Source organism: Diceros bicornis, chromosome 15, assembly GCF_020826845.1.
Source record: "Diceros bicornis minor isolate mBicDic1 chromosome 15, mDicBic1.mat.cur, whole genome shotgun sequence".
NCBI lineage: Eukaryota > Metazoa > Chordata > Mammalia > Perissodactyla > Rhinocerotidae > Diceros > Diceros bicornis.
In genome coordinates this window covers 56,480,500-56,507,018 of record NC_080754.1, presented here as the reverse complement: position 1 = coordinate 56,507,018, position 26,519 = coordinate 56,480,500, and the positions used below count along the sequence as shown (strand labels likewise).

Here is a 26,519-nt window from a genome sequence, read left to right as displayed (position 1 = left end):
TGATTCCTGAGTCTGTGAATCCTGGCTATCAGAGAAACAGCACCGTATATTAGACACTGATTCAGAGCATATAGGCCTTTGGAGAACGTTGCCTCAGCCCTGCAAGATATTGCCACTTAGCTGGTGCTGTAACTAAGTCTTAAAAAGGCCGTTTCACCATTCTATCAATCTAGCTGCTTCAGAATGGTGGGTAACATAGTAAGACCAGTGATTTCCAGGAGTACAAACCTATTGCCATACTTCATTTGCTGTGAAGTGAATTCCTCTATCAGAGCAATGTTGTGTAGAATACTACAATGGTGGATAAGGCATCCTGTAAGTCCACAGATGGTAGTTTTGGTAGAAGTATTGCATGCAGGGAAGGCAAATCCATATCCAGAGTAAGTGTCTATTCTAGTAAGAACAAAACACTGCCTTTTCAATGATAAAGCAGTCCAATGTAATCAACCTGACACCAGGTAGTTGGCTAATCACTCCGGGGAATGGTACTATACTGGGGGCCATTTTGGCCTTGGTGAGTGGAAGTCCATGTTGCTGAGCCCATGTGTAACCACCATCCCTGCCACCATAGCCATTTTTTCATGAGCCCACTGAGTGATGACAGTGGTGGCTGGGGAAAGAATCTGACTGGTATCCACAGAACGGGTCATCTTATGCAATTGATGATTAAAATCCTCCTCTGCTAAGGTCACCTTTTTGTGAGCATTCACATGAGCACACATATCTTAACATTTTTTGCCCGTTCAGAGAGGTCAATCCACGTACGTCTTCCCCATATTTCTTTGTCATCAATTTTCATGTTCCTTCCAAGCCCCTGACCACCCAGCCAAATCACTGGCCACATACCGTGAACTAATATATAATAGAATGTCTGCCATTTCTCCATCCAAGCCAAGTGGATAACCAGGTTCACTTCCTGAAGCTCTGCTCACTGGGAGGATTTCCTTTCACCACCATACTTCTGGACTGTCCCAGAAAGGGGCTGTGTTGTTGCAACTGTCCATTTTTGGGTGGCACTTGCATAATTGTGAAGAACCATCTGTAAACCAAACTTGAGTCTTCTCTTCCTCTGTCAGTTGTAGGGAACTTCCCATGAAGCCATAAATGCAGGCTGAGAGAGAGAAGAAAGTGCAGCAGGGATGAGTATCATGGACATTTGAGCCACTTTTTCACGTAACTTACTTGTGCCTTCAGGACCTACGCAACCCAATCACGTATATATCACTTAATCTTAATCTTGGAGTCTTACTGTGCATGCCAAACCATATGGCTTTGTGCATCAAATAACACTCAATTTATGATGGGCAGCTCAGGTCTCCTGGTAACTTGGAGGTGTATGGTCAAGTATTCTGTCTCTACTAAGGCCCAGTAGCAGCCCAAGAGCTGTTTCTCAAAAAGAGAGTAGTTATTTGCAGTAGTTGGCAGAGCCTTACTCCAAAATTCTAACGGTTTGTGCTGCAATTCACCTTTAGGAACCTCCCAAAGGCTCCAAGTAGCATTCCTATCTGCCGCTAATACTTCAAGCACCATTAGATCTGCTAGATCACATGGCCCAACTGACGGAGCAGCTTGTATGGCAACTTGGACTTGTTGCAGAGCCTTCTCTTTTCTGGACCCTACTCAAAACTAACAGCTTTTTGGGTCACTTAGTAAATGGGCTGGAGTAACTTACCCAAATGTGGAATATATTGCCTTCCAAATCCAAAGAAGCCCGCTAGGCATTGTGCCTGTTTCTAGGTTGTGGAGGGGCCAGGTGCTATAACTTATCCTTCACATTAGAAGCGATATCTTAACATGCCCCACACCACTAGACACCCTAGAAATTTCACTGAGGTAGAAGGCCCCTGAATTTTAGTTAGATTTATTTCCCACCCTCTGACATGCAAATATCTTACTAATCAGAGTAGAATAGTTGCTACTTCTCCCTTACTAAGTCCAATCAGCATAATGTAATTGATATAATAAATCAATGTGATATCTTATGGAAGGGAAAGACAATCAAGATCCCTGCAAACCAAATTATGACATAGGGCTAGAGCACTGATCATCCCCTGAAGTAGTAAAATGAAAGTGCATTGTGAGCCTTGAAAGCACACTGCCTCTGGTGGGCCTTACAGACAGGTATGGAGGAAAAAAGCATTTGACAGATTAATTGCTGTGTGCCCAGGCACCAAGGGATGTGTTAATTTGCTCAAGCAATGAAACAACATTTGGTACAGACACTTCAACTGGAGTCGCCACCTGGTTAAGCTTATGATAGTCCACTGTCATTCTTCAAGATCCATCTGTCTTCTGCACACGCCAAATAGTGAACTGAATAGGAATATGGTGGGATCACCACCTCCGCAATTTTCAAGTAGTTGATGGTGGCACTAATCTCTGCAATGCCTCCAGGAATGCAGTATTGCTTTTGATTTATTGTTTTCCTAGGTAGAGGCAGTTTTAATGGTTTCCACTTGGCCTTTCCCACCATAATAACCTTCACTCCACAGGGCATGGAACCAATGTGGGAATTCTGCCAGCTGTTAAATATGTCTATTCCAATCATGCACTCTAAAAGTGGAGAAACAATCACAGAATGGGTTCAGGGACCCACTATGAAATGGAGGTGAGCTAAAACTCAATCGCATGACTTCCCTAAGTCCCTACTGTGATTGGAGGACCACAGTGACATTTTGGGTCTCTTGGAATCAGTGTCAGTTTAAAACCAGTGTCCAGGAGTCCCTGAAAGTTCTGATTAATTCCTTTTCCCCAATGTACAGTTACCCTGGTCCAAGGCTGAAGATCCCTTTGAGGAAGGCTGGGAGAAAGATTAACAATATAGATTTTCTGTAGCATACTGGGGTTTTTCCTCAAGGGGACCCGGACTCTCCTTCATTCAGGGTGTCTGGGTCTGTAAACTGGCTCAAGTTTGAGAATTGCTTGAGAGGCCATGACTCTCTGTTTTTATGGTTTGAGTTAGACTTTTGTTCGTTTGACCTAGAACTTTTCTGCTTATACAGATCAAGTAAGAGTTTAATAGGCTTCCTATCTATTTCATTTCTATGAATGCTATGATTAACCAGCCAAAGCTATAGGTCTGTTCCTGTCAGACTATATGACTGCTGCTTTGACTCTGCTGCCCATTACGGTAACCACATCCACCTTGCCTTTGGGGATTGAGTGCCTCCACTTGGCCCCTGCCGTTCCAAGATCCAATTCCTTCCATTGCATTTAGGTTTTCCAATGGAGTGGCTACAGTTCTCACTGTAAGGTTTGACCTACAGAGAAGAATGATCAAAGAGCCCTTCAAAAATTCTAGGGCTCCTCCCACAAATTTATTTCTTAAAGTGTTGGTGAAAAACATGCCTTCTGGACCTTCCCAGTGTGGAGAAGTAGGTCTCAAATGACAAATCCACTCCTACATTCTAATCTCCCTAAGCCTCTGAATCCCTTCCTCTATATTAAATTGAAGGAGGTCAGGCATTTACAATTTGCTCATAGTAGACCATCTTTTGGTTCACGTTTCAGCCAACCAACTAAACAAACTGTTGGAGCCCTTTTTAACTCTCCAAACTGCAACATTAAATGCAGAATCTCTGTTTAGTAAGTCCATATCAATAAATTTGGTCTGATCCAACTTTATGTTCCTTTCACCATTAACCCCCAACCTTAGTATACATTCCCGCCCATGTTCCCTGGATTTATGCTTGTATAAATTAGAAAACTCAAGTAGTTCTTTTGGACTGTAGTATACCTCTTGATGGGTCATACCTCGCCTTTAGGAACCTGCTGGGTCTTGAGTTTAGTTATAGATTTGGAAGCAAAGAGAGGTGGTGGGGGTGGCTTCTGAGGAAAATCAACATTGTCTTGCATGGCAGCTGCCTCAGGAGAGGCCATTATCATTTCCTCAAGCAATGCGGGGTCAATGCCAACAGACAGAGGTGGAAAGGCAGGAATCACTGTGGGTGAGGAGAACACTGCAACCAGGAGTATGGAGGTCACTTCTGCTGGGGTTGGGGAGGCCGCTTTTCTGGGAGTGGGGAAATCTCTTTTACTGGCAAAGAAGTTTCATCAGAATTTGGGGGCTTAATGCCCCCAGCTTAATCAGGATCTTCCCACATGGTCTCATCCCCACTAACTGAATCTCTATTTTTCCTTATCAATTCCCTCACTTGAACTGTGGATGCCCTGTGTGCCTGAGAGTTCAACTTTCATAATTTAGCCAATAGGGGGATAAGGTTCTGCATTTGATTTTCAGAGATTTCAGCCCTGCAGCTACAGGAGATAAGGCTCTCCTTCAAAGCACACGGAGAACATTTCAGATCATTTATGCAGCATTTGAGCTGGGAATTCAAATCCCTGAGCTCATATTTTTCTTTCATTCTTTATCTAGCAACATTAGGAGTAACCAACCAACACCATTATATTCCTTAATTTTCCAAAAATCTTTGAAAGTATCATATACAGAGTCCCTTAGCTCCTTATAAATGGTTGAATAGGAGTATCCAATGCATATATTTTGCGTATCTCTATAAATAGCTCCCACTAGGGACCATCAGTTCTCTCTTTACTACTAGAAATAGAGTCATAGCATCTTTAAATCTAATCATATTTAAGATCCAATTCCAGAAACCCCAGAACCAATTCAGAAAATTTGTCCTTAAAGCTCTGCTCCTCTAGAACCACTCTTAATACCACAATCCGTATTAGTCAGGATTCTCCAGAGAAAAAGAACCAATAGGATAGATATAGATAAGAGAAGATATATATGAATTGTCTCATGCAGTTTTGGAGACTGAGAAGTCTCAGCCTTGCTGTCTACAAGCTAGAGAACCAGGAAAGTCAGTAATGTAATTCAGTCCAAGTCCAAAGCCCTGACAACCAGGGGAACTGATGGTATAATTCCCAGTCTGAGTCCAAAGGCCTGAGAATCAGGAGGCCCAGGATGCAAGTCCCAGTCCAAGTCCAAAGGCTTGAGCACCGATGTCCCTGGGCAGGAGAAATGGATGTCCCAGCTCAAGCAAAGAGCACCAAGTAGCTCTTGCTCTGCCTTTTTATTCTACTCAGGCCCTCAAGGAATTGGATGATGTCCATTCACACTGATAAGAAAGATCTTCTTTACTCAGTCTACTGATTCAAATGCTAATCTTTTGCAGAAACACTTTCTTAGACATACCCAGAAAAGATACTTTACCAGCTATCTGGGCATCCCTTAGCTCAGTCAGGTTGACATATAAAATTAACTATTACAGAATCTGATGCTTTGAAAGACTTTAAACTACTCCTATTTTCAACCCACTCTGCCCTAGGAGAGGTAGGATGATCTGTGGTGCAAATCAGGCTTGCTTCTTGTTTGTTCTACCATGCAGATCTAACCTTCACCTCTCTCTAGCTTGTTGGTTACCACTTGCGCTTCCCACTCTATAGCTTCCAAATATCGACATCTTTGCTATATCTCCAGTGTCATTCTTTTTTGTCATTCAGTGTTTATATGTTTTTTTTCTTCCTTGACTGTCATTTTAGTGAAGTACTCTGAAGAAAACAAAGATAGAGAACTGTCCATCATATTTAACCATGAGTCTTTCCATGCTTTTCATATATTTTTCTTATCCTTTGAGTGATAATTTAGGATATATTATGTCTTGTGGTGAAGTCACAAGATTTCTTCATTTTCACTTCAGTTTCTTTTTTTCTTCAGGGACTATTCACAAAAGCGAGCATGAGCAGGCATAGAACCTTCCCTCAGAATGATCACATCTCTCCTTCTCTCCCAGAGCTGTCTGTCTCTCCTTACACTCAAAAGGCAGAAACCAGGTAGGGGACCCAGCAGTGGCCTGGGCCCAGGGCAGTACCTCATTGTGGTGGTCAGGCTGGAGGGAGGCACAGGTTGGGTGCTGGCATTCACAGGGGCAGGAGCCCAGGCACAGCTAGGCATGGCCAGCCAGGACCACTGGGCATCTGAAAGGCAGCCATGTCACTTAGGCCACAGAAGCTAAGGTGCCCAGCCTACCTGCACTTTGACATGGCCCATTGGCCAGGAAGAGCCTCCAGTCTCCAGGCACTGTTCACATTCTCAGACAATCTTGTTCTTAAATGTTCTTTAGCTATACTGCCATGTTGCCTGAAGTTTCTCCTGTTTTCTCTTTTCTGATGACCCTGTCCCCAAGCTGCTGTTTTACTTCATGTGAAAGTGTTCAGCTGTATCACATATTGTCTTTTATCTCTAACTGACTCATGGAGACACTTTTTACATAATCTATGTTTAATCTAAATTGCCACTGATTGTAGATACATCATTATATCATTCCCCACTAAGAAGAAAGGCCACCAATTGTAACTTGAAAACAACTTAAATTGTAAAACATCTCTTGATTTTAAAATACAAAAAAATGCGAATTTTGGCATCAATGAAATATTGTAAAAAGTTTATTCTGGGTTTTTTTGAATAAAATATCTTTCCTTAGAGAGATTCTGGTGTCGACTAAAATAAGAAAGTTTTCATAATAATAATCTAATTGAGGAATAGCAATTTAAGTATTCTTATATTGAATTTAGTTCATATCTAGAATTTATCAAGATCTCTAAATCAGGATACAGTCAAGCACTAACACTCTTACTCCTGGAGGCAGGCCCCATGGCGTAGCATTAAGCACACGCACTCCGCTGCTGGTGGCCCGGGTTCGGATCCCAGGCACCCACCGACACACCGTTTGTCAGGCCATGCTGTGGCGGCGTCCCATATAAAGTGGAGGGAGATGGGCACGGATGTTAGCTCAGGGCCAGTCTTCCTCAGCAAAAAGATGAGGATTGGCATGGATGTTAGCTCAGGGCTGATCTTCCTCACACACACACACACACACACACACACACACACACTAAATTAATTAATTAATTAATTTTAAAAAAACTCTTACTCCACAAATGCAGAAAAATTTGAAGCTATACAGTTTTCATGAAGGGTATTTTGCATTGCTTTCAAGGTATTAACAGTGTTGTATTTAACTAGCTGTACTTTTTAAATTTTTGATTAAAAAATAAGTAACCATCAATTTAGCTTGTTATTAGTTATTGAATTTGTTGTTGGTTATTAATGTAGCATAAAAATGTGTGGAGTAGCATATACTTTTCCTCCATGTATACTTACAAATCAGATGTATTCATACATGTCCACAAATTTGCTTATAAAGTGAGATTTCATTGTTAACATAATACTATTTAAATAATGTGAGACATTTATATTATATTTATATTTTATGTAAATATTTATATATAATATATATTTTATATTTATTTACAAATAAATTTATAAACAATGAATTATTGGAATTTTATAAAACATTTAATAAAACAGTATATAATCTAATATATAGTATATATTAGTATATAAAATATGTCATATTATAATCTAATATATAATGTATCTTAATATATTAGTCTATAATCTAATTTTATATAAAGTGCTAAAAGACTACATATGTTACTAACAACATTTTTGCTAAAGCTTTTTATCTTTCTGTAAAATTATTTATTTGTCACCATGTTTTCCACATAGAAAATAGAAATATATAAAACAGGTAAAATTTCAGATTTCTTGTACTACTTAAGTGCCACTGCTCCAAGTTATAAATGAGAAAATTCACTACAAAATTCACACTATCTTGTCATTTACAAATACATAATTTGAATTTTCTGCTCTTGTCATTTTCTTACCTACTCAGACATTTTTGTGGTGGATTTATATTCATACTATGCACTAAGAGTAAGTATTTATTTAAATAATATATTTAATGTGAAGTTAGCATAAATTCCTTAGTGATTGAGATTTGATACCAGTTGTAAATAAGCAACTCACATACCTAATGGAGAATCAGGGTGTCACTTCAAATAGATCATTTAAAATGGCATGTGGTCTGAGAAAAATTTCTGTAATGTGGTGATAATATTAAACTATACAATATAGTTTGCATGAACTGTAGTTGTGTTAAGTTATATTGATGCCTCTCTTTTACACAGCTTAGAACAGTTTTATTCTAAGAAAATAACTTTCAGCATCCAACACAACAGATTCTGAAGATAAAATATTCATAATATATCTTTTTAATCCCTGAAGAGAAGTCACTTTAAGGGGCAGTGGCTTGTGAGCAGTAGCCTCTGATTCGAGAATTGGAGAAGGACTTCCATTAACACATGTGAAGAAACCGGTTAGCGCCTTAGACACACATGCACACAAAGTATAAAACTGGATAAAATTGTCAAAAAGCATCCTTTCAGGCTTTGAAAATTGCCAAAGGCAGTTAACAAATTAAAAAGAGCATAATCTTGGAAAACTATAGAGCTTTGGGTAAGAACAACACTCTGCCCCAAACTTGCCTGAGGTTCCCCCCATCAACAGCTTCAGTTCAGTTGGAAGAACAGTAGTGTTACAAAGGTGGAGATGGCAGGGAATGGGGATAAAGGGGGAAGAGACCAGCGTCTTTGATTCCAGAGGAGTGAAATTGATTTGTGGTGGAACACAAAACTCTGTGATGTTGTCAGTTAAAAGTGACAAACTTGGTAGAAAATGAGAATGGGAAAATACCCACAGCATTGCTAGCCTATGATAGCAGTCCCAGTTGGAGTAAGCAGGAGACCAACCAAAAAATTCACTAGAAGATCCTGGCAATGAGAGCCACATAAGGGATTAAAATGTTTGAACATAAGCTCTGCAGAAATCATTGACCACTAATCTATGCAACCACTAGTAAGCCAGGGGAAAAAATAAACTGAGCAGAGACATCAGCAACTATACACCAAGGAGGAGATACCTGCTCAAGACAAGGTTGACATAAGGGAAGCCATGCTGTAGAACAGAAACACTATTGTAACTTTGAATGAACTTTAATTAACTAACCCAGCTGGATACGCACCCTCTGGAGATCTAACTGCTCTGTAGATTTTATGACTCCTGCTTGTGCATGTACCTCCCAGCTGTGATAAGATGATAACTTTGTTCTTTTGAGTTCCTTAGAAATGTGATGACTTCTGAACAGAGAGTCTATGCTGATAGCCATCAGCAAGAAAACTGAAAGATTTGGTATGGTGACTCCCAGTCTGTAACACCAGAGGGTCAATAGTCCTAACTCCCTCCCCTATAACCCACTAGCCTATACAAGTGCTGTAAGATTTTATGCCCCCTTAAGATGGTTCTTTTGGACATTAGTTGGCCATCTTCCCAAGAACAAGAAATGATGAACAACTGTTAAAGATTTTATATCCAGAAAAATTATATATCTTTATAAATGATCTTCTTAAACGTAGATTATAGTAGTAAAATAGGTTAACTAAAAACACTCATATTATTTTTACCAAAAAGGAAAGACCATATCCTCCTAATAATGAGTCTTAGCCCCAAAGAAATTTAGAAAGTTAAATATTCTCTCAAAAAGCCTTTCAAACCTTAAGTTTATAATACTTTCTTTCTTCACAGCTTCTGCTCTCGTCACCGTATATCTTCAACCAGTTTGACGTGGAGAATACATGCACTTAAGGACAAATAATCATTCTTTTAAAATATTACTACACTATATTTACCACAGTTCAATAATATTTTTCAGGTTTTTTTATTCAGGCAAATGTAGATAAAGGCAAAGAAAAAGCAGAAATCAATTTACCCTGCCTGTATTGTACAGATAATGGAGAACCATTAAAGGTTTTTAGAGTGGAGAATAAGATAAAAGATGTACAGTGGGGAGATTAATCTAGTAGTCTGTGTGTATGGGATAAATTAATGGTTGTGGGAATGAGAGTCAGTTAATAGATATCTGTTAAGAAGTAATTCTGTGACAATACTGGAATGACCCGATCTGTACAGACAGATTGAATTAGAAGGAATATTAGATGCTTTATTGAAGGTAAAAAGTGAGGTAGAGAATGCTTAGACCAAAGAGAGAATGGCTGATAAGAAAGATGGGAAACTGTGAACAGAGGTCACTATGCAAAATTCTCTATGATCTGATCTCGAGTAACTTCTCCTGCCCTGTCCTTTTTCTCCTGTACTCAAAGCCGGTGCTCCTGCCAAACAGAATTGTGTGCTGTTTTCTAATTATGTCATGAATCTGTCATCACTGAGGATATTTACTTGAGACATTCCCTGCACTTTGAAGTGCACAGAACTTTTACATTCAAGTGGATCATTCATTCCTTGAGTAACATGAAATAGACATTTATTAAGGTACTGCATGGAGAGACAGTACTATATTCTGTGAGTGGCAGCTTAGTGGAGAAGTGATCTAGTGATCACTTAGTGATCCCATAAAGGTATGTGACAGTATAGAGCAAAAGCACCACTGCTGGCAGGTGAGCAAGGACCAGGGAGGCAGGAGTCAAAGGAAAAGGACAGGAAGGCCTTGTCTCAACGAAAACAAGTTAGATTTTATCCTTCAAGGTCCATTTTTCTAAATTTGTCTGATAACAAAAATCACCAAGGCTACTTAAGAAGGGTAAATCTTTCAGGAGATTCTGTGTTGATGAGCCTTTGAAGAATTTTAAACAAGGAAAACACATAATCAAGTTTGGATGTTTGTTAGAAAATGATGTAGGCAGATGTATACAGGAAGGATTGAGGGGTATTGATTTTAGCAGCAGGTGGAATAGTTGAGAGAAGTAATTTAAGCATCTAGAGTTGTGGGACTGGAGATAAAGGGGAAGATCTTTACAATACATATTTGAGATGTGGTATAAATGGCTCCTGCTCATTGAAACTTTCGTTGATCCTTTTTAGATAGAAGGGTTCTCTCTCTTTTGAATCACTGCGTCTTGCTCATGTAGCTTAAAACATATTGTTGTGAATGATCATTATTTGTTTACATTTTGCATCACTGCCATCTTCCAGACACGCATGCACACACACACATGCATGTCTCTGTGTGTGTGCACAAATACTTATGAGTGTATTAGTTTATAAGTTCTTTGAGGATGTAAGATCAAATTTATTCAAAAATTAAAGTGTTATATGGAGTTGTTCTGCTTACTGAACATTTGAATTAACTATACCTACATGATTATAAGGGTAGCTCTTAAACGGAAACTTGGTTGAGGCTAGGTCTGCATAATAGGCTAGAATTCAGCTTCAGGGTTCTGGCTGAGTCACTAACTATTCTTTTTTAATGATTTTACCCTTTTTTCCCAAGTGTAAAAAGAGAATAATAATGGTTACCTCCCTCAAAGGGGTGTTGTGAGGACTAGCCAGTTGACAGTTTTAAACTATTTTGAAGATGGATTGTACTATAAATGCTCCAAAGAAAGTTTTTAAAAGTACAATGGAGGGCCGGCCCCGTGGCTTAGCGGTTAAGTGCGTGCGCTCCGATGCAGGCGGCCTGGGTTCCGATCCCGGGCGTGCACAGACGCGCTGCTTCTCCGGCCATGCTGAGGCCGCGTCCCACATACAGCAACTAGAAGAATGTGCAACTATGACACACAACTATCTACTGGGGCTTTGGGGGAAAAATAAACAAATAAATAAAATTATTAAAAAAATATATAAAAAATAAATAAATAAATAAAAGTACAATGGAATAAAACCCTTGAACCATAGCATTAGGAAAGTTAGTATGTCTTTTAGGCTGGCAATCTTCTACCAATAAAGAACTCTATGAAAATTAACTCCACAACATTCTTTATTTTCTTGCCTCTTTTCTTCTGTATTCTTCTGTAGCTAATATCTTCCTAGTGACTCCATTCAACAGGAAAGTTCCAGTTATGCCATATTTTGAAATAGATGTTACTGATAAAGAAAGAAATGCAATGAAGATTATAAAATGGTCATTAATCACACTGGAAAATTTAGTCTCTTCAACGTAGCATTATATTCAGAATTTACCAGAACTATTTTAAAATTCATTTTATCATTGGAAATTCAAGGGTATAGTTGTAGGTGCCTAGAAGCAAATATTCACTTTGGTGTAGAAATATACTTTAATAATTTTCCTAAAACATAAATATCAGAACTAGGTCAGAACTTCATTTTTTGAAAAAATTACCTGTCGTTTTCCTTCAAATGCCAAATGAAATATTCAAAACTCTGAAAAAGTTATTATTTTCTCATTCATTCTTACCGAGAATATTTACAGACTTTACACATTTACATACTCTATTTTAAAAACAAGAACCTATGTGCATATAGGTTAAAACAGAAGAATTGCATGCTGGGCAATTTTTGTGAGAAGGAAATGTTCATAATGAAACAGAATGACCAACTCACACGTGCTTTAACAAGGCCAAGATACGTCTTCACTATTCTATGTTCGGTAATTTAGGATATGGCCCCATGAGTCAGACTTTTCAATCATTACTAAAAACAAGAAAACAAAAACTGAGATTAGAAAAAAATTAAAATAAAATTTCTAGGTAGAAATAAGCATTCCACAATTCACTAGTTCTTGTCACAAAGAACATGTCAGACATTAGCTATTAGATTTTCGACCTGAATAGTAAAGTCAAAAAGGGCGTATTTATTTCTTAAATATATTATAGTACATGATTAAAATAGCAGAGCAAAAAATCCCAAAGTCTAAAATATATTTACTTATTTTTAATAAGTAAATTTATTTACATCTAGTAAGGTGTTTTAGTCTTAAATCAGTATTAACATTGTTCATTGAAAAATGTCTTCTATTTTTAAAGATCAATGAGATGTTCATTACATATTCAGTAAATACCTAGAAATTAGGTAGACATCATGGTGAGTATATTTGAATGATATGACTATATCCCTGGCAGCCAGTAATTTAAGTAGGAAGAGAATATTAACAGATGTGGACATATTAACAAATAATTAAGTGATATACTGAGTATTGGTGACAAGCACAAGTATGTGATATAGAAAAACTAGAAATGAGCTTTGTGGAGAAAATAGGCTTTAGAAAAATTACAGTAAGTTCAATGGGCTAAAGGAAGATTAATGGACATTTCAGGCAAAAATTAAAAGCAACTTGATGTTGGTTAAATTTATTCCTACATTTTTATTCTTTTTGATGCAATTTTACATAGGATTGTTTCCTTTATTTCTCTTTCTGAAAGTTTATGTTAGTGTATAGAAATGCAATTGACTTTTGTATATTGATTTTATATCCTGCACCTTTACTAAATTTGTTAATTAGTTTTAACCATTTTTTGGTGGAGTCTGGGAGAAAATATTTGCAAATTATATATCTGATAAAGGGTTAATATCCAAAATATATAAAGAACTTACACAAGTCAATAGGAAAAAAAAAATCTGATTAAAAAGGACGTGAGGAATTGAATAGACATATTTCCAAAGAAGATATATAAATGGCCAACGGATACATGAAAATGTGCTCAACATCACTAATCATGAGGGAAATGCAAATTGAACCACAATGAGACATCATCTTATACTTGTTAGGGTGGCTATCATCAAAAAGATAAGAGATAAGTGTTGGGGAGGATGTGGAGACAAGGAAATGCTCATGTACTGTTGGTGGGAATGCAAATTTGTGCAGCCACTATGGAAAACAATATGAACGTTTCTTAAAAAATTAAAAATAGAACTATCATATGATCAAGCAATCCCATTTCTGGGTATATATCCACAGGAAGCGAAAACAAGATATCAAAGAGATATTTGCACTCCCATGTTCATTGCAGCATTATTCACATAGCAAGGTATGGAAACAGCTTAAGCATCTATGAATGGATGAATGGATAAAAATGACATGTATATATATACAATGGAATATTATTCAGCTATGTGAAAGAAAGCCATCCTGCTTTTTGCAACCACCTGGGTGGGCCTTGAGGGCATTATGCTAAGTGAAATAAGTCAGACAGAGAAAGACAAATATCACATGGTATCACTTATATGCAAAATCTAAAAAAAACTCAAACTTGTAGAAACAAAGAGTAGAAAAGTGGTTGCCAGGAGCTAAGGGGTAGGGAAAATAGGAAGAGGTTGGTAAAAGGGGACAAACTTTCAGCTACAAGATGAATAAAGTCTGAGGATCTAATGTATAACATGGTGACTATAGCTGATAACATTGTATTTTATAGCTGAAATTCGCTGAGAGTAGAATGTGAATGTTCTCACCCCCCCCCCCAAAAAAAAGATAAATATGTGAGGTGATGGAAGTGTTAATTAACTAGATGAGGGGAATCCTTTCACAATGTATACGTATACCAAATTATCACAATGTACATATTAAATATCTTACAGTTTTGTCAATTATACCTCAATAAAGCTGGAAAAAAAGAGCAAGTTGAAAGTCAGAGAACTAAAAAATCTATATTTTATAAGTGGAGAGCACTCGGGATATACAAAGAATCAAATGGAACAGCTGTAAGAGACTTGAGTTAGGTATAGCAGGTGTAGACTTTAGAAAATTAGATACACAGAATGCAAGGTTGTTGAGCATTTCTGTGTTAATCACCACTGTATTTCTAGTCCTTAGAATGGTTTCACCCTATAGTAGGAGCTCAATAAATATTTGTTGACTCAATAAATAAATGAAAGTTGGATTTGTAACTTGAAGTGGTAAGCAGTACGGATCAATCATAGCTCCTTGAGCAGAAAAGTGGCAGGATGAAATGTGTTTAGAAAGCTTATATTTTGGCGGTGGTTATTTGAGATGATACTAGAGGAATAATTACATGGCACTGTTGACGGAAAACTTTTTATTGGAGGTTGCTGCTTGAGTCAGCCATGTTTTGAACATCTCATCATCTATGCTTTCAAATGCAAAAAAATATCCAACATTACAAATACTATCAATGGATTCAATCTGACATTTATGCCTATGATATCTTGCTGAGCTATCACAGCATTTGCATTATACATAAGCAATGAACCAAGGAGGAAAGGCTTTGTATCCACTACGTTTGGCAGCAAATCTATATAAAACAAATCCATTCCATGTTTATATTAAAGTTAACATCAGTGTGCCCGTGTCTGCAGAAAATAGAGGGCCAAAGAAGAAAAAGTCTTTGCTCTTGAATTTTAGTCTTAAAACAAAATGAATACAAAACTAAGACAAAATGACAAAAATAATAAACCACAAATATTCTGCCCTTCCATTAAAAATATGCTTGTTAACATAGAGCCTAATTTTGAAAGAAATAAGAAACAAGAGGCTCAATATTCAAATATTTGTTTTGATTAATAAAAAACAATAAAAAGTTAATTTCTTCTTATTTTTTAGTTTCATCTCAAATTCCTTGTACTAAATACATTCAGAATTGTGATAATCTAGATATCCTGATTTTATCATTATTATAAATTGTGAATAATATTATTATATTAGTAATAATTTATTTTTGTTACTATTAACAATACTTTACACTAAGATTTGTATAAGGCTCTATTTTCACATACATTATTTCAATTAGCCTCAGTAAGCAAGGTGTTTGGATGGGGCACATGTTATCATCATTTGATAGATAAGGAATCTCCTAATCAGAGATGCTAGATAATTCCATGTTACCCAATCATAGAACTAGAGTCTTTTAAGTCCTCATTTATTCTACTCTGTCACACTACTGTTCTTCCTACTGCTTTGCTTTCACTAGGGACTTCTTTTCCTTTTTTTAATCTCTGACCAAAATTAAAATTTATCACTGAAATACTGAACTTGTCCGAATTCATTACTGACCTAGTTGAGAATAAAACATTTTGTCTAAGCTTAAATGGATGAAATTCTAATTTATTTTCAACTTGGGAACAGAAGAACTGTATTACATAATTTAATTATTACTCTGCATAAACATATGCACTATAATATAGCCTGATCATTTTCCTCACTCATATGGTAAAAGGGAACTTAGAAGCAAAGGGGATCAACTGAGCAATCTTCAAAAGGTATTTTGGAAGCCATGTTTTTAACCTATGTATATCTCTAAGCCTTGACATAGATAGTTCTGTGCTTTCCTAACTAGTGACAAATTCAGATAATTACCATTCAATATATATTGTGCTACTCTACAGAACTCTTCACTCTTCATTTTTTGAGTAATCAATATTGTTACCCAATTTTAGCTCCTAATATAAGAGTTTCAATAGGTGTTGTTTGCTATACAACTGGAATTTTCACTCTAAAGTGTTAGAGTTTAATTTTTATACAAGTGATAAAAAAATGGCAAAAATTAACTTCTACCCAAATAATAAGCTCCCCTCCTCTCATGTAACAGAAATAACATAAACATCTTGAGATAAATTATTAAATTATCATAAACAGAGTCATGTCAGAGACAGGAAAAAATGATCCTAAATACATAAAATCATTCTAGCAAGAATTGACTAAAACTTCATTAAAGTAATTAACATAATTAAGAAAAAAATGTATTTCTTTAACAAGAGCTCTGCTTGGCTCTGGAAACATCAGGAAAGAATCTTTTGTGCCTGCTTATTCAAGCACCATGATACTTGTTGCCTGATCTTAATAAGCAGAAAAATCCATATTTGGATATGAATGAATCAGGTTGTCTTAATAGAATGATGCTTTTACACATTCAGATCACAGTGACTTTCCTTCTTCTGATTGTGTGCTTACCAAACACATTTCTGATTGTAATTTGACTTTTAGTCTAGCATATGTAGATAGCTCTTAGTCATATTTGGGCCTTTAGTGTAGCTTGCTGAGGGAGAGAAAATGTGCTGATCCATCTTTGAGTTCAGGCATTAAACATCTGTCTCTGGGGGCTTGGTTAATGTGAGCCTGCTCTATGAGACAAATCTATTCTTAGTGTGTTGATACATCCAGTCCTTGTGCTTGCCAAGGCTAAGGAACTGACTGCAGGCAGCTGCAGAGAACACTCAGAAATAATGAGGACAGATGAGGCATCCTGGAGGGAGCCAACGCCTTTCTTGTAACCCATGTGCCCAAGGCAACTTCTATTTCAACTTCAATATTGAGCATTTACCGCATATTCAGAATCATGATAACATTTCTCGAGAATTCACTGTTAGAAAACTTGGGCCCTTTCCAAGGATCTTAAAATCTCATTTTTGAAATAATTTTCTTCTTGTTCTATGAAAGGCGATGATTGAGAAGTCTAAATATGAAAGACAGCATAACGTTAGGATTAGAATTTCATCATAAGAGAAAAAGCACAATTCCTTTACTTTACATCAACAGGCAGGAAGAAAACTTTTCCCATTCTGTTTTCATACAGTGACCAGAGTGATCATCTTAAATCATATTTGCTAACTGCTCTGTTAAAAAGTGCAGACTTCTATTGAGCTTAGGACAAAGTACATTATCTTGAATATGAGCTTGCATCTGTCTTGTGCCTAACTACTCAGACGCATCTCACTCTGCTCTAGCCCTTTCTAATTACCCTTCAGTTACAATGACCTTGTTCTTCGGTCATGTTCCCTGGAAATGGACTCTGAGAAAGAGACTTGGGCTCACGAGATTTATTGTGGAGTTCTATTGGAGCTGCAAGGAAGTAGTAGGTTTAGGCGAAAGAACTTGAACATGGATACAGTTAAAACCAAAGCTTCAGTTGGTCCCACAAGGAGCTCTAGAGCTTCAATGTTGTCCTTTAGAGTTGTCCCAAATTGAAGTCAGGGGCCCAGGCCTGGTTCCTCCACCCTGAAGGGATAATTTAGAGTGGCTCACAGCATCCACCATGTCTGGTTTATCTGCACAGACCAACATCTCTTCCAACTCAAGGGCTTTTACGTGTTTTTCTGTTCCTTTTGCCTGGAATGCTCCCCTCCTCTGCCACCCCACCACTATTGCCTGGAAGTTCTGGTTCATTTTTCAGGTCATTTTGGAAATACAAATTCCTCAGAAAGCTTTTCTTTGATCCCTAAGTCTAAATTACATTTTTCTTTTAAACTCTTTCATAGCAACCTGCTATTGGTTTTTATATAAAAGTAATAAAATGTGTAATTATTTTCTTCTTGTGTGGTATTTGTGTTTGGTTTCGCTCTTCTTCATTTGTATTATATTGAAATCTTGAAAAGCACAGCTTTTGTCATATCTTTATAGTTAGCACATAGCCCCGGTGACTTAAACATCACTGATGCTTAACAAATATTTTTAAATGAATGAATGAGTTGTGGTTCTTCTTTCCCTTAGGCTGTAGTAATTGCTGACATTTTCCATTCCCTATAGTGATTTAAATTTAACATTTTTTAATTTTTCTTGTAAATTGCATGCTGTTTATATTAGAATTGCCTCTGATATTCTAACATGTAAGTTCTCAAATTTGGCTTGTACTAGAATCATCAGGAGGGTTTGTAAGAGCCAGAATGCTGGGGTCCACCCCCAACATTTTTGCTCCAGTACATCTAGGTTAGGGCTCTGTTTGTATTGATGATGATGATGCTGTTCCAGGGATGGCACTTGGAGAACATTCTCCTAGGGAAACTTTCAGATTAATACAGCGTTGCTTACAGTAATTTGGGAAATATTCTTATCCTTATGAATCCATATTGTGGGATAGAACATGGGCAACCATATGCGAAACCCTATTTCAAATTTGAACGTTTTTGGCAAAGACATATGTAATGAGATATAAAATTGTATTTATCAGATTATCAAAATTTAAAACAAGAAAAGTTATTGAAGTAAATGGGGAAAATACTACCCATTCTGTTCTGTAGAAAATAAGAGAAAAGCAAGGGAGATGTAGTCACCAATATGACCATTTTTCCTTGGCTATCTATGACAACCAGTTTACGGGAATGTAAATTCCAAGAGCACATTTTGGTGGGGGGATAGCATACAAATAGAAGTGAAAGGAGAGAGGCATATCACAGATAGGAGACCATTTTGATAAAAAAGAGTGGGAAACAGTTTTGTCAATCACCATAGACAAAGAGAACTATATTTAGACAGAACTTGGGGAAGCTTTCTGTGTACTGCACTGAATCAGACCTGGGTCTCCATTGCCTTTATGTGCACAAGTATTTGTATGAGTACACATATATACTTGTCAAGAACCCAATTCCACCAGTCAACAATTCAAGATATGACAACACACTGAACAACCAATGGGTCAAAGAAAAGAATCAAAAGAGAAATAAAAAAATATCTTGAGACAAATGAAGAAGGATATACTACATACCAAAACTTATTGGATGTGCAAAAGCAGTGTCGTTTTTTTGGTTTGTTTTTTGGTTTTTTTTTTTGATGAGGAAGATTGGCCCTAAGCTAAGGTCTGTTGCCAATCTTCCTCTTTTTGCTTGAGGAAGATTGTCACTGAGCTAACATCTGTGCCAGTATTCTTCTACTTTATATATGGGATGCTGCCGCAGCATGGCTTGATGAGCAGTGCATAGGTCCATGCCCAGGATCTGAACCCATGAACCCTGGGCCACCAAAGTGGAGTGCACAAACTTAACCACTATGCCACTGGGCTGGGCCCCAAAAGCAGTTTTAAGAGGGAAGTTTATAGCAATAAGAAAAGGAAAAATAAGTTTACAGCAATTAAGAAAAGAAGAAAAAACACAAATAAACAACTTAACTTTACACCCTGAGGAAGTAGAAAAGGAAGAACACATTAAACCGAAAGTTAGTAGAAGGGGGGAAATAACAAAGACTAGAGTGGAAATAAATGAAATAGAGAATAAAAAGACAATAGAAAAGATCAATGAAACTAAGAGCTGGTTTTTAGAAAAGATAAACAACATAGGTAAAGCTTTAGCTAGATTTAGAAGGAAAAAAAAGAGAGAGAGAGGACTCAAATAAATAAAATTACAAATGAAAGAGGAGACATTATAACCCATACCACACAAATACAAAGGATCATGAGACTACTATGAATAATCATATGCCAACAAATTGGATAACCTAGAAGAAATTGTAGGCCCACAAACTGGATAACCTAGAAACCCAAATTCCTAGAAACATACAACTTCCCAAGACAGAATCACGAAGAAATAGAAAATCTGAACAGACCATTTACTAGTGAGGAGATTGAATCAGTAATCAAAAACCTCCCAATCAAGAAAAGTCCAAGACCAGATGACTTCACTGGTGGATCCTACCAAACACTTAACTAATACCAATCCTGAGCAAGAAGAACAAAGCTGGAGGCATAAACTCCAACCTTCCTGATTTAAAACTATATTACACAGCTATAGTAAATCATATGGTATATTATCATCATAAAAACACACACAAATCAGTGGAACAGAATAGAGAGTCCAGAAATAAATCCATATATATTCAATTAATTTTAGACAAAGGAGCCAAGAATACATAATGAGGAAAGGACAGTCTCTTTAAAAATGGTGTTGGGAAAACTGGATAGCAACATGCAAAAGAATGAAACTGGAGCCCTATCTTACACCATACACAAAAATCAACTCAAAATGGATTAAAAACTTGAACTTAAGAGCTGAAACCATAAAACTCTTATAAGAAAACATAGGGGATAAGCTCCTAGACATTAGTCTTGGCAATGATTTTTTGAATATGATACCAAAAACAAAGACAACAAAAGCAAAAATAAGCAAGTAGGACTGCATCAAATTAAAAAGCTTCAGCTCAGCAAAGGAAACAATCAACAAAATAAAAAGGCAACTTACAGAATGGGGGAAAATATTTGCAAACCACATCTCTGATAAGGTGTTCATATCCAAAATATACAAGGAACTCATCCAACTCAAGAGTAAAAAAATAAATAACCCAATTAAAAACTGGGCAAAGATCTTGAATAGGCGTTTTTCCAAAGAAGACATACAAATAGACAACAGGTACATGAAAAAGTGCTCAACATCACTAATCATCAGGGAAATGCAAATCAAAGCCACAATGGGATATCACCTCACACCTGTAAGCAAGATTACTATCAAAAGGAACCCCTCATACACCCCTGGTAGGGACGTAAATTAGTGCAGCCACTACGGAAAACAGTATGGAGATTCCTCACAACATTAAAAATAGAAATACCAGATGATTCTGCTATTCCACTTCTGGGTATTTGCCTAAAGAACAGGAAAACACTAATTCAAAAAGATATATGCTCCCCTGTGTTCATTGCAGCATTAATCATGATAGCCAAGGCATGGAAACAACCTAAGTGTCAGTGGATGAATGGATAAAGCAAATGTCGTATATATATATATATCTGAGATATATATATATATATGTATATAATGGGGTATTATTCAGCCTTAAAAAAGAAGAAGATCTTGTCATCTGCAACAACATGGATGAACCTGGAGGGCACTATGCTATATGAGAGAAGCGAAACAAAGGAAGTCAAATACTCCATGATATCACTTATATACGGAATCTAAAAACACACACAAAAATTAAACTCATAAAAACAGAGAGTAGAAAAGTAGTTGCCAGTGGCTGGGGAAGTGGGGGTGGGGAGGGCAGGGAATAGGGAGAGGTTGGTAAAAGGGTACAAACTTTCAGCTCTAAGATGAATAAGTCCTGAGGATCTGATTTACAGCAAGGTGACTAGAGTCAATAACAACGTATTGTATAATTGAAATTTGGTAAGAGAGTAGAACTTAAATGTTCTCACCAAAAAAAGTAAATATGTACAGTAATGTATACATTAATGAACTTAATGAGGTGAATCCTTTCACAATGTATACATATATCAAACCATCGCATTGTACCCTTTAAATATCTTACAATTTTATTCATCAATTACACGTCAATAAAGCTGAAAAAAAATAAAGGCTCACTAATGAAAAAAAAAAGATACGACAACACACCATGGCAAGGATATGGAAGTGTATGGTAATTGAGATGAGAAAAAAAGTCAGGTCACCACTGTAAGAGTCATCTGTAACCGGGAAATGCCTGCATCTTCTTCTTGTCCTCTCAATCTGACATCCCTCCACACACGTGCTGTGGGTTCCAAGGCCAACTGACAATCTTTCTTATTGGCTCTTTCCTTCATATCCTAGTAAATAACAACATATTCTAGATTTTTAATATTAATTAGAGGAAAAATGAAAATCAATATAAGAGTAAGAAATTATCAATTTTCACTTGGTCACTGGGTTTAATAAATAAGAAAATGGAATGTAGAAGATGGTATTTTTCTCTAACACCAAAGTAGTTGTTAATAAAGACTTCTAATGCTTAATTGAGAGGCTCTGAACTTTAATCAACTCCAACCGACCTCACTTTAACAACATTCCAGTTTATTTAAAAATTGTTTCCCAATGGAAATACAGAATAAGTAATGCGCTTTAAACATCATTACCTTAGAACACTCTGCCTACAATCATGAAAGTGAGTGACGTTCTCCAGGGCCCCAAGAATACAGAAGCCTAATTAGATTTAAAGTAGAGGTTAAAAAAAAAAAGAACACAATGGGATTAAGAGGAAAAATAGTATTTATGATTTTTTCCACAAATTTGTAAATGAGCAATAATTCTTGGGGATCAAATATAAAAATAGTATGGCGAAATTTGATAAATTTTGCTTGTCTTATATGAAAATTCTATATAGTCAGGAGTTGATAACTGTCTGAGAATATGATCACAAAGGCATCCATGTCCAATATTTAGTTCATTAACAAATGGGAATTTAAGAAAATTTAGGATATGTTAGCTTTGTGTCTGGAAACTCAGGAAAATTGGATTAGAGCAGTCTGTAATACTTTGGAAGAAACGTGTAGATAAAAATAAAACATTTTGTTAGTTAGCTATGCTATTGCATTAGAGTTCTCCAGAGAAACAGAACCAGTAAGATATATACGTAATTATGAGGAATCGGCTCATGTGATTGTGGAGGCCGAGAAGTCCCACACCCTGTCAACCTGCTGTTTGCAAGCTGGAGTCCTGGGAAAGTTGGTAATATAATTCACTCCAAATTCAAAGGCCTAAGAACCAGGGGAGCAGATGGTATAAATCCCAGTCTGAGGGCCAGCGATGAGATGTCTCCCCTCAAGCAGCGAGGAAGGAAAAAAAAGCAGTGAATTCCTCCTTCCTCCACCTTTTGTTTTATTTAGGCCCTGGATGGATTGGATGATGCCACCCACACTGAGGAGGGCAATTTCCTTACTGAGTCCACCAATTCGTATGTTAATCTCATCCCAAAACACCCTCCCAGATACACTCAGAAATAATATTTAATCTGGGCACTCCATGGCCTGTCAAGTTGACACATAAAATTAACCATTACTGCAGTGTAGCAATAAAAAATATTTATTGAATATAGAAAGAGCCTTTTATCTGATATGCAAATCTTCATTTGGATGTTCAGAAGTCTAAGCTAAATCTATTTCTCTCCTTGTAAATTTTTGCAAGCCTCAGTTTATTCTGAACATTAATCTTCCTGACACTACCCTTATACAGGTTCATCATTCCTGTTTAGAGTGGGCATTGGCTATGTGCCTCATTCCAGAGTTTTCTTTTTAAAACAGAAATTCATCAGAGAGCGCCATGCCTGCCACATTTGACTCCGAGGTTTCTTTAAATCTTCTTCATCCTGATCATATGTGATTAGTCAAAAGCTACTTATTTTAAGTCACTCCAAGCCTTCTTGCCAAGGACAAGCCTTTTTGTCCTTTTGAAAACATCAGGATCTTTTTCCTTCAGAATTTTTGAAAAGTTTTTTCTTTAAATTCTATCTAATGGATGTATTTGTTCCTGCCAATTCATCTCTATCATGTTTGTCCCTAGGGTTATTACATTTCTTCCAACATATCTATAAATTCCATTTCACTAACAAGTCATTGCTTTTAAACAGAGAAATAGCCTTTCCTCTTATTATTTCCTCTCTTTTCTGAGTGGACAACAAGACCTTCTTTTATATACAGAATGAAGGTTTTGATTATGTAGGAAGATGCTTGGTAGAGGGGGAGATGAAAGCAAGTGACTGTAGCTATGCAGATAAAGTAGGGAGTAGTGCAGCTTTGAACTGATTATTTTAATAAATCATCTCAATAAATTATAGCTAAAATAATAACACTAGCAAAATAGATCAATACATTAAATATTAATATAGTTGAATTGATAGCAAAAATTAGTCTTTATTATATTCCAGGGTCAAGCCAATTTCTATTTGTCTTTATTTTTACATTATTTTCTTCAAAATGTCTTTATAATATCAATTTTTCTATACTGATAAACTTTTATTCCAATTGTATAATTCTTTTTTTTAGAAATTGCTAATAACCAGGTATTTTGGAAGATAGGATTTTTTATGGTTGTAAAGTAAACAGATATTTAGAGAGCTATAATATGTTAATAAAAAAGTTATCTAATTTACTTTACATGGTGTGTATGTTTTAACTTTGGAACTCTGATTTATAAAGTTATAACAAGCAGAAACATACTTTTTTTTCTGTGAGGAAGTTTGGCTCTGAGCTAATATCTGTTGCCAATCCTCCTCTTTTTGCTGAGGAAGATTAGCCCTGAGCTAACATCTGTGCCCATCTTCCTCTATTTTGTATATGGGATGCTGCCACAGCATGGCTTGATAAGCAATGCATGGGTCTGCGCCTGGGATTCAAACCCGCGAACCCTGGGCCACCAAAGCGGAGCTCAAGGATTCAACCACTATGCCACCAGGCCGGCCCCAGAAACATAATTTTAAGTACTATAGTGTTGCAATTTTAAGGCATATATTTGAGAGTAGACCCTTACTTGAGAATCATGAGAAACTAGAAAAATAACATTATAGTCTCTTTTTTGGTATACGTTGAATACGATTAAGAGTAATTGTGGCATATTAAAATTATAACTATATTTTTAAACTCCATTTCCAGAGAACAAATGCATTACTTGGAAACATGAAATGTTAACTACAGGTAAATATTTTATCTATGTTTTCACTTATATACTGCAATATTTTCTGCTACACATGACTAAATATTCCTTCTAAATATCCGTGATACATTCCTATTAACAGGTAAGTGCTAACCAACAAATGAACACACATCTCACAGCACGTTGAAGCTTATAGTGTGGTGGAATGAGAGAAAATAAATAAATACGTATATGCATTTGCAAATTAATGTGCTGAAGTGAAAAATAAAAGGTTAGGCCAATGTAGATTATGTTTTCATAAAAGGCTTATCTAACTTGCTAATATATAAACTGAGAATTGAATGATGGAAAAGATACAGAGAGTTGAATGGAGGTTATAGTAGGCAGAGGGAACCACAACATGGGACACATGTAGGGTGGAAACAAGCATCTTGCTTCCATACCCCGTAAGCAGGGTGAGCGAGGGGGTGGCCATTGTGGCTGGAGGAGACTTGGGGCAGACAGCACTGCGTTAGAGGCTGTGCTGAGGAATTTTCGTTTTATTCTAAGAGTAACAGGAAGTCGTTGAGGTGTGAGAAGCAGAAATATGACAATGTCCGATTCATATTTTGTTTGTTACAGAAGAGATCACTCACTTCAAGAAAACCTATAGTAAAAGATTCCTGGACTAGAGGACGTATAAAATAAAATTCTCAAAAGCACCTCAGGAAATAAAGAGTAAGTATTTAGAATTTTAGAATGGACTTATCTACAGGGCACCAAAAGCAGAGGACAACTCTTCTAGTTAAATAGGATTTTTCTCTCGTGCCTCTCCTCCCTACTACCTATTCAAATTTACATACAGTCTGTGAATGGAGGGAAAGGAGTAAAAGAACAACTTAGGGAAACAGGCCTCAACTGTAGGAGAAGAAAAACTTTGAATTAGATGAGATTTTTTTTTTTTTAATTATTTGAGTGGACATAATTTTAACACCTACAGGTGACAATAAAGCTATGGGACCTACAATCAAGTGGAAAGTGCATAACTAGATAACAGAGATACAAGTAAAGGCATTCTTATTTACACCTTATTGAGCCTATCTCTGTAACTACACAATACATTTGTACACTGAAAGCGCAGGAAGGAATTGGTCAAGTTTCACAACTTGGAATTAACATTACTTTTTACATCATTTAAGTATGAGCTAATTTTCTTTAAACCCTAGGTTCAGTATGTTTGTAGAATGTGAGTGCCGTGTGAACTCCACTAGCATATAAGCTTCCTGAAGACAGGGTTTGCCATTCTTGCTCATTTGCTGTACCCCCAGTGCCTTGAAGAGTACATTGAACATAGCATGTTACTTAATATTAAATCAACTGGAACAGACTACGTAGGACTGGCTTATTCCTATCATCCTCAGAAATTTTCAAAATAAAATTCTCTTATGTGTAGTTGAATTTGACGATTAAAAATATAGCTGAAATCCCTCAAAGAAGAAATCTATACAAACCTCCTTCTAAAATATTTTAAGACAACACGATTGATATAGCAAAACATCTTTATCAGGAATTTATTCAGATCTTGTAACCATGGGCGCTATAGGACCAGTTCAACTGACCCCATCTTGTCAACAGAGTAGTTAAGAAATTGTCTTTCAGAAAATTTGCAGGGTCATGTAGCCAGAGGATGCACAGAAGAAGGAATCTTGACCTGAAATGACGACGGAACCAAAGATTCTCCTCCCCGTGGAACCAAAGGACCGGGACATGATCAGAACTTAGAAGTCAGACTCCTCAGATGTGAGGGGTCCCTCATTCAGGAAGATTTGGTGTTAACATTCCTTCCCCACCTTACCATAAATGTTTAAAACCT

The 26,519-nt window shown here is 36.6% G+C and overlaps 1 long non-coding RNA gene across 2 annotated transcripts in view; it reads left to right on the top strand.

Annotated features, from left to right (window-relative positions):
* Window positions 1-26,519, top strand: part of LOC131414999 (uncharacterized) — a 62,680-nt gene that overhangs the window by 22,578 nt on the left and 13,583 nt on the right. For both annotated transcript variants that reach the window (XR_009222286.1, XR_009222285.1), the window contains exons 2-3: window positions 24,667-24,708; window positions 25,289-25,384. This is a non-coding gene — a long non-coding RNA (uncharacterized LOC131414999). The remainder of the gene's footprint in view (window positions 1-24,666; window positions 24,709-25,288; window positions 25,385-26,519) is intronic.